The 8,916-nt window shown below is 36.4% G+C and overlaps 1 protein-coding gene across 1 annotated transcript in view; it reads right to left on the bottom strand.

The window, feature by feature from the left end:
- Window positions 1-8,916, bottom strand: part of MRPL1 (mitochondrial ribosomal protein L1) — a 92,190-nt gene that overhangs the window by 44,168 nt on the left and 39,106 nt on the right. The window lies entirely within an intron of this gene.

Raw genomic sequence — 8,916 nt, forward strand, 5'->3', positions numbered from 1 at the left:
GGGTGGCAGAGTGAGACTCTGTCAAAAAATAAATAAATAAATAAAATAACAGTATGGTCTTGAAATCTTTTAAGAATCTTTTACCTACCATAAAGAAGTGAAAAAAAAAAACACTAAAAAGCAGAAATATTTAGCAGTGGAAACAATATCACAGTGAATGATACAGTGTAGAGGTAGCTCATTATTACACAAATGGTTATAGAAACTGGCATGAGTTTCTATAGTCGGGCATGGTGGCAGGCACCTGTAATCCCAGCTACTCAGGAGGCTGAGACAGGAGAATCACTTGAACCTGGGAGGCAGAGGTTGTAGTGAGCCGAAACTGAGCCAATGCACTCCAGCCTGGCAGCCTGGGCAACAGAGTGAGACATTGTCTCAAAAAAAAAAAAAAAAGAAAGAAAGAAAAGAAAAGAAAGAAACTGGCATGAGAGGCCGGGCATGGTGGCTCATGCCTGTAATCCCAGCACATTGGGAGGCCGAGGCGGGCAGATTACTTGAGGTTGGGAGTTCGAGACCAGCCTGGCCAACACAGCAAAATCCCGTCTCTACTAAAAATACAAAAATCAGCTGGGGTGGCGGTGCATGCCTGTAAACCCAGCTACTTGGGAGGTTGAGGCAGGAGGATCACTTGAACCCAGGAGGCAGAGGTTGCAGTGAGCTGAGATCGTGCCACTGCACTGCAGCCTGGGCAACAAAGGAAGACTCCGTCAAGAAAGGGAGGGGAGGGGAGGGGAGAAAGGGAGGGAGGGAGGGAGAGAGAACGAGAGAGGGAGGGAGGAAGGGGGAGAGAGAGAGAGAGAGGGAGGGAGGGAGAGAGAGAGAAAGAGGCATGAGAAAATCATTAAAAACTGAAACAATTTATTGGATTCTAATGTCACTTTGTCCTCCATTAGGTAGAGAAAGGGATGGAACTAAATATAGTAAGGAGAAAAATGGAATCAGGATAAAAATTAAGAATCTTCAAAGGATCATACAGGAGACTACAAAATAAACTATTACTCTCCTAAGATTTAGTCGTTATCATTTTAACACAAATTTAATAAACAAAAATATGGTATATTCCACTATACCATAACTTAACTTGAAAATTTAATTCCATGCACAGAAAAATGTGAATTATTTAAAGGGTAAGAAATAGAATGAAGACTGTGCCACTGAAGAGACATCACTCCCACCGTGCTCAAGCAAGTCTTCCACAGATGAGTCAATGTGAGGAACTCATTACATAGAGAGCACGGCATACCCTCAGCATACATTATTCCTAGGATTATCTCAGCAGTTGTTCAGTTATAAGTGAAAGCAACTACCCATGGGCAGTTTACAATCTACTTGGGAGATAATGGATACACAAATGAATACAAAGTTTTTTCAGTATCACAGTCTGCTGCAACTGAATACTAAACAATATGATAAAATTGTATACTAGTAAACAGTTAAGATGCTAATAGTGGTATACAAAAAACAGATACCTGGTTAAACCATCTATATCTCTATTTAAATTTCTCTACTTAAATATATTTTTTAAAGTTTGTTTTCATAAGAACAGTGCCTTGTACATACTAAAAGCTCAAGAATTATTTAGTGACTGACCTAAATCTAAGCCCACAACACTGCCTGCCTTCCTGTCACTATGGGTGAACTATCTATGCCCCTAACAAAGGCCATTCCTCTTCATTTCTGTGCTCACCCCCACTTCTACTCACCCATAAAAGAACACTGCTCTTCCCTTCTTTCTTCTACATTGTCGATTTTCCCTGCTTCCTTCGACAATCTTCATTAGCTTACAAACTTGCTATAAAATCTTCCTTTTCAAAATAAAATAAACAGGTCTCCTATGTTGCCTTCCAGTTACCACCCAACATTCCTCTTAATGTAAGTTCTCAAAAACAAAGCCATCTCTATTTCCTCTCCTTCTATTTTCTCTTATACCTACTTCAGTAATCTTCTCATTGGCAAATCCAGTAGTCACTTCTCAGTGTTCCTCTGACTTGACCTATCAGCAGCAGTTCAGTGTAATCTGTCCTCTTCCTACGGTACCTTGACTTGTCCTCTGAAACACGATTCTCACTGGCTATTTCATTTCATTTCAAGGGCTGAGCCACCCACCTTCACTTAGCTGCCTTCCAAAGGTTGAACTACCTCAGGGATCGTCATGTTACTTCTCTTATCCTACCCATGCACACCTCCCTAACTGATCTTATGCAGACACATGGCTTTAAATACCATCTATCCACTGATAATTTCTAAATTGTTATCTCCAGCCCCAATCCCTCTCATGATTTCCACCACCAACTTGATATCTCTACCTAGATGCAGGCAAGTTACTAGTAAGGAGTAAATATGACAAATGTCTCCTGGAAGAATAAACAAATAAAGGACTTCATAATTTTGAGTCTGATACCATACTGATGATGTAATGGTAATGAAGACAGAAAGAACAGGACTCAAGAAGAAAAGAGAAATCGTTCTGCATTAAAACATACTGAAGTGAAGGTCTGATGGAGTATCAAAAAATGTATATATTTGTATAGTTAGAAAAAAGGAACTAGAAAAAAGGCGACAGATTGAAGATGATGTAGATTTTAGTTTTTAAGGTAGTTCTACCCTAAAACACAAATAAAACTTCCTTCCTTTGACCTTGTATATTCCTTCTTCTTTAATTTGCATTTCCCCAGTAATCAAGATGTTGAGTATTATTTCATCTGTTTAATGACCAATTACATATATTCTTTTTTTTTTTTTTGGAGACGGAGTCTCGCTCTGTCACCCAGGCTGGAGTACAGTGGTGCGATCTCGGCTCACTGCAACCTCTGCCTCCCAGGTTCAGGCAATTCTCCTGCCTCAGCCTCCCAAGTAGCTGGGATTACAGGTGTGCGCCACCATATCCAGCTAATTTCTGTATTTTTAGTAGAAACAGGTTTCACCAGGTTGGCCAGGCTGGTCTCAAACTCCTGACCTCAGGTGATCCGCCTGCCTCGGCCTCCCAAAGTGTTGAGATTACAGGCATGAGCCACTGCGCCCAGCCACGTATATTCTTTTGTACAATACCTACTCAACTCTTTTGCCCCTTTTTTAAAAAATTAGGTTGACAGTCTTACTGAGTTATGAGTTCTTTATATATTATGGATACATGTTCTTGGTCAGAGCTATGTGTGGCAAATATTTTCCCCTAATCTATGACTTTGCCTTTTCATTTTCTTAGGGGTATTCACCCATGAGCAAAAATTTTTAATTTTGATTAAGTCCAAATTAGCATTTTTTTCTTCTATAGCTCATGCTTTTTGTGTCCTAAGAAATATTTACTTAATTCAAGGCCATGAAGATTTTCTCCTAGAAAATTTTCTTCTAGAATTTCATGACTTTATCTTTTACATTTAGGTCTATGATCCATTTTGGATTAATTTCTGTGTCTGATGTGAGGAAATAATTATCCAGTTATTTCAGCACAATTCATTGAAAAAATTATTCTTTTTCCACATAACCTTGACACCTTTGCTGAAAATCAGTTGACCATATAAGTTTAGGTTCATTTCTGAACCTCAATGTCTGATCTATATTTATTTATCCTTTATACCATACCACACTGTCTTGATTACTATAGCTCTTTGATAAAATCTCACATCTCAAACTGTGTTCTTCCTTTTAAAAATCATTAACTTTTTTTTTCTTTTTTTTGAGACAGAGTCTTACTCCATCACCCAGGCTAGAGTGCAGTGGTGCGATCCTGGCTCACTGTAACTGCCACCTTCCAGGTTCAAGTGATTCTCCTGCCTCAGCCTCCCAAGTAGCTGGGATTACAAGCATGCATCACCACATTCAGCTAATTTTTGTATTTTTAGTAGAGATGGGGTTTCACCATGTTGGTCATGCTGGCCTCAAACTCCCAACCTCAAGTGATTCACCTGCCTCAGCCTCCCATAGTGCTGGGATTACAGGTATGAACCAGCACGCTCAGACAAACTTTTTCTTTTTCTTTTTTTTTTTTTTTAAGACACAGTCTTGCTTTGTCACAGGTTGGACTGCAGTGGCACCATCTCAGCTCACTGCAGCCTTAATCTCCTGGGCTTGAGCATTCCTCCCACCTTGGCCTCCCAAGTAGCTGGGACTCCAGACACACGCCACCACAATCAGTAGATTTTTTTTTTTTTTTTTTTTTTAAAGTAGAGATTTGGTCTTGCTATTTTGCCCAGACTGGTCTTGAATTCCTGAACTCACGAAATCCTCCTGCCTCGGCCTCCCAAAGTACTGGGATTACAGGTTGAGTGTGCCACTGTGCCCAGCCTAAAATCCTTTTTTCCATTCTAGGTTCTCATGCTTGCCAACTTTTTTTTTTTTTAAAGCTTTCTGGGAGTTTGGTTGGGATTACATTCAATCTATAGAGAAAAATAAGTTTATCTTAATAATATGCTTTCAAATCCACCACTATGGTATATCCCTCTATTAACTTTCAGCAACATTTACCAGTTTTCTATGAAAAGGACTTGCACAGCTTCTGTTAAATTTCCTCTTAAATATTTGCATTTCTTTATGTTCACATAAACGGAACCGTTTTAGAAATTTCAGTTTGATTATAGGTTGGTTACATATAGAAATACCATTGATTTTCATGCATGGACCTTGTATCCTATAACCTCATTAAATTCACTAATTAGAACTCTCTTACTAAAATAGCTTAGTATCATCTGGGAATAAAAAAAGACTTCTTTCTTCCTTTCCTTTATGTATGCCCTTTATTTCACTGACCTGCAGTACAATGTTGAACATAAGCACTGACAGCAGAGATCTTTGCCTTGTTCCTGATCTTAGGTAGAAAGCATTCCTTCTCAATGATCTCACCATTAAGAATGTTGCTTTTTCATAGATGTGCTGTGTCAAGTTGAGGAATTTCACTTACATTTCCAGTATTCTGAGAGTTATTATTGCCAAAATGCTTTCTCTGCATCTACTGAGATATTAAGGTTTTCATCTTTTATTCTATTAGCATGGTGTATTATATTGATGTTCAGATATTAAGCCAATTTTGAATAACTGGAATAAACGTCACTGGTTAAGGTGTATTAACCTTTATTTTTATGTACATATATTTTGCTGGATTCAACTTGTTAATATTTTGTTAACAGTATTTTTTGCATGTATGCTCATGGACGAATAATCCTGTAGTTTTCTCGTAGTGTCCTTGTCTACCTTTGTTATCAGGGTAATGCAGAGCTCATAAAACAAGTTGGTAAATGTTCTTTACTCACTATTTTCTAAAAGAGGTTGTGAAGAATTGGTATTATTTCTTCCTTAAAATTTTGGATAGAATTCACCAGCGGGAAACAGGTGGGCCTGGACTTTTCATGGGAGAACTTATACATGACTAATTCAATTTCTTTCCTTTATACAGATCTATTCAGGTTTTCCATTTCTTCCAGAAACTTTTGATAATTTATGTCTTTCAAGGGATGTGTCATTTTATATAAATTGTCACATTTATTTGCATAAATTTATTCATAATATTGCTTTATTATCATTTAATGTTTATAGGATATGTATTCATGTCACTGCTTTCATTCCTGATATTAATAATCTGTGTCTTCCATTTTTAAAAAAAAAATCAGTCCAGCTAAAGTTTTATCAGCTTTATTGATCTTTTTAAAGAATCAGTTTTGCTTTCATTGCTATTGTTTGTTCTTTTTCTATTTCAGTGACTTCCACTATGTTCTTCATTATTTTCTTCCTTGTACTTAATTTGGGTTTAATTTGATTCTTTTTTTCTAGGTTTACAAGATAAAAATCTTAGAACAATGATTTTAACCCATTCTTTTCTAACTCAGTTTTTTTTTTTTTTTTTAAAAAGCAGGTCTCACTATGTTGCCCTGGCTAGAGTACAGTGGCTACGCACAGGCACAATCATAGTGCACTGCCACCCTAAACTCCTAGACACAAGGGATCCTCCCATCTCAGTCTCCCAAGTGGCTGGAATGACAGGCATATGCCACTGTGCCCAGCTAATTTAGCCTTTAAAACTATAAATTTCCTTCTAAGTACTGCTTCAGCTGCATCCCACAAGTTCTGACATATTGAGTTTTCAGTATCATTCAGTTTAAGACAGTCTTTCATTTCTTCTTTGATCAATGAGTTACTTAGTAGCGGGCTTTTTCATTTTAATGTATTTGGAGATTTTTCATGTTTACTGATTTCTAATTTAACTCAGTTACAAATCAGAACACATATGTGTGTGACTTCAATTCTTTTACATTCATAAATTTAAGACTTAATATATTCAGACCTGCCTTATAACTCAGCAAATGGTCTACCATAGTGAATGTTCAATACCAAACAACATTTGCTGTTGTTGGGTGTTTTATAGACATCAGCTAGGCCAAGATGACTAAGAGTGTTGTTCAAATATTTTATATCCTTACTAATTTTCTGTCTATATGTTCTGTCAGTTACTGAGAAGAATATCAAAATCTCCAACTGTACTTGATGATTAGTCTATTTCTCCTTTCAATTCTGTCAGGTTTTGCTTCAAGTATTTTGAAGCTTTAAGATGAGTCTTATTATTATTATAGAATATCCATCTTTTTCTCTAATAATAATCATTGTCTTAAAAGTCTATTTTGTCTGATATTAATATAGAATCCAACTCTCTAATGCTTACAGTTTTTATGGTATCTCTTTATCCAGCATTTTACTTTCAGCCTATTTGTGTTTGAATATAATATGTGTCTCTTGTAGACAGCATATAGTTGGGGTTTTATTTTTAGTCTTATAATCTCTGCTTCTTGGAGTGTGTAGTCCATTTCCAATTATCATAACTATTTATATGGCTGAATGTAGGTCTTTATTTTGATATGTGTTTTCTATTTGTTTCATCTTATTTGTTCTTCTGTTCCTCCTTTACAGGCTTATTAAATAAAAAAATTTTAGCATATCATTTTTATTCCTCTATTTATAGTTTTAAGCTATATTTATTTGTATGAGTAGGTTTTACTTGCTCTAGGGAGTACAACGTGCATACTTACCACAACCTACTTCATATTAATACTGTTAATGCTTCATGTTAATACAAAATAAAGTTGCACCAGCTTATCTACCTCCTTGACCCCTTCACCTTGTAATATTATTGTCATACCCAAATCTGCTTTACTTCCTGTCCATTTATATTTAAAATAGTATTTACTAGGCTACTCAAGACCAAAATTAGGAAATCATTCTAGATTCTTCCCCCTCCCTTACCCCCTACATTTAATCAATAACTCCTGTTAATTCTAATTCTTAATATCCAACAACATCCTTCCCCATCTGTCTTCACTGCCACTACCAGACTCTTTCCTTCTTCATCTTTTACCTGGATTACTGCAATCGCCTCCTCACTGGTCTCTGTTCTTAAAGTTTCACCATCCTCATATGGCTACCCTGCCATTTAGACAGTTCCCACAATACTCATTCTGATAAGCAAATCTTACATCATTCTTCTGAGCTAAAGTTTTCAATGGCTCCTATTTGCAAAGAGGATAAAATCTAATCTCCATGGTATAGCACAGAAAGCCTGCTGTGACCTGGCCCACTGTCTATCACTGTCCAACCCCACTGACCACCAGTATCTGATAACATTTTATATACCAAATGATAGAAAGCTGCTTATAATTTCTTGAACACTACTGGCTCTCTCATACTTTTGTATATGTAAAATGGCCATTTCCTCTGCCTGATTCATGTAAGGAAAGCAAATGCCTATTCATGCTTAACCTCTCAACTGCAATCTTCTTTATATAATCCCATTCTACAAAGCAGTCCCTCATTCCTCTACATACTTTGTACATTTTCTACCAATAAACTTGCTGCATTTTAGTGCAGCAGTTTGCTCTCATCTCTCTCTCCTCAGTGTTTATCTTCTTAAAGACAGAAAATATCTTTTCACTTTATTTTTCAATCCTCAGTACTAAATGTAGTACCTGGCACATAGTAGGTATGCCAATAATTATCTGCTTATTCAACAAATAAGTTATGAAAGTGATATATAAATACATGAAAAAGAATAGCTTCTCCTAAAGTAATTGTGGAGAATGAATAGCTACTTTAGGAATGATAGGGAGCTAATGATAATCATAGTGGCCCACACATCATATGTTATGTACCCAGCTTGTGCTTCATACATTATCACAAAAACAGTATGGGATGGATGTTATAATGAAACTCATTTTGTAGATGAATAAATAAAGGCACAAAATGTTAAAAAGTTTGCTCAAGGTCACAGTAAGTGACAAAGTCAAGACAAAGAGAGATCTATACTAACCACTATTCTACTCTGCTTTTCAATACAGCCAAATGTTAAATCATCACTGCTATTTCTAGGGCTTTGCTATCCCTTACTGCTATTTAACTGCTTTCCTCTTTCTCCACTTTCACTTTTCTCTGTGTTTTTAGGCTCTTCTTTCTTCATTGTCTTTCTTGCTTTCACTTGCTTTTCCTTTAATTCTCTATTCAATTTCCATATACTATACGATCAAGTATTTCCTCCTAATATACCTTCTCTTTTCTTTTTTTGATCAAGGAAAACAAAGAAGAAATAGTTAGAAAAGAGGCAAGTTAGGATTGCATACATTACCTCCTGAAAGAAGTTGCAAGAAACAGAAAACTAAGAACAGACCTTTGAATATGGCAAAAGAAAAACCTGTGATAATTGAGAGAGCAATATTTTAGCTAAATTATGGAAGAAAAAGCTGTAAGGAATACTAATGCTTAGTAAGAAAATGAAGCCAATTGCTGAAGACCATTATTTGAAAAACATAATATAAAACAGCACAAAAAACTAAGATGGCAGCTGGAAAGGATAGTTGAATCAAATGAAGGTGCCGTGGGGGGGGGGGTACCTAGGTGTGGGTGATTGCTAATTGGTTTTATAAAAAGAAGAGATAGATAGATACG

Source organism: Hylobates moloch, unplaced genomic scaffold (assembly GCF_009828535.3).
Source record: "Hylobates moloch isolate HMO894 unplaced genomic scaffold, HMol_V3 SCAFFOLD_2, whole genome shotgun sequence".
Classification (NCBI taxonomy): domain Eukaryota; kingdom Metazoa; phylum Chordata; class Mammalia; order Primates; family Hylobatidae; genus Hylobates; species Hylobates moloch.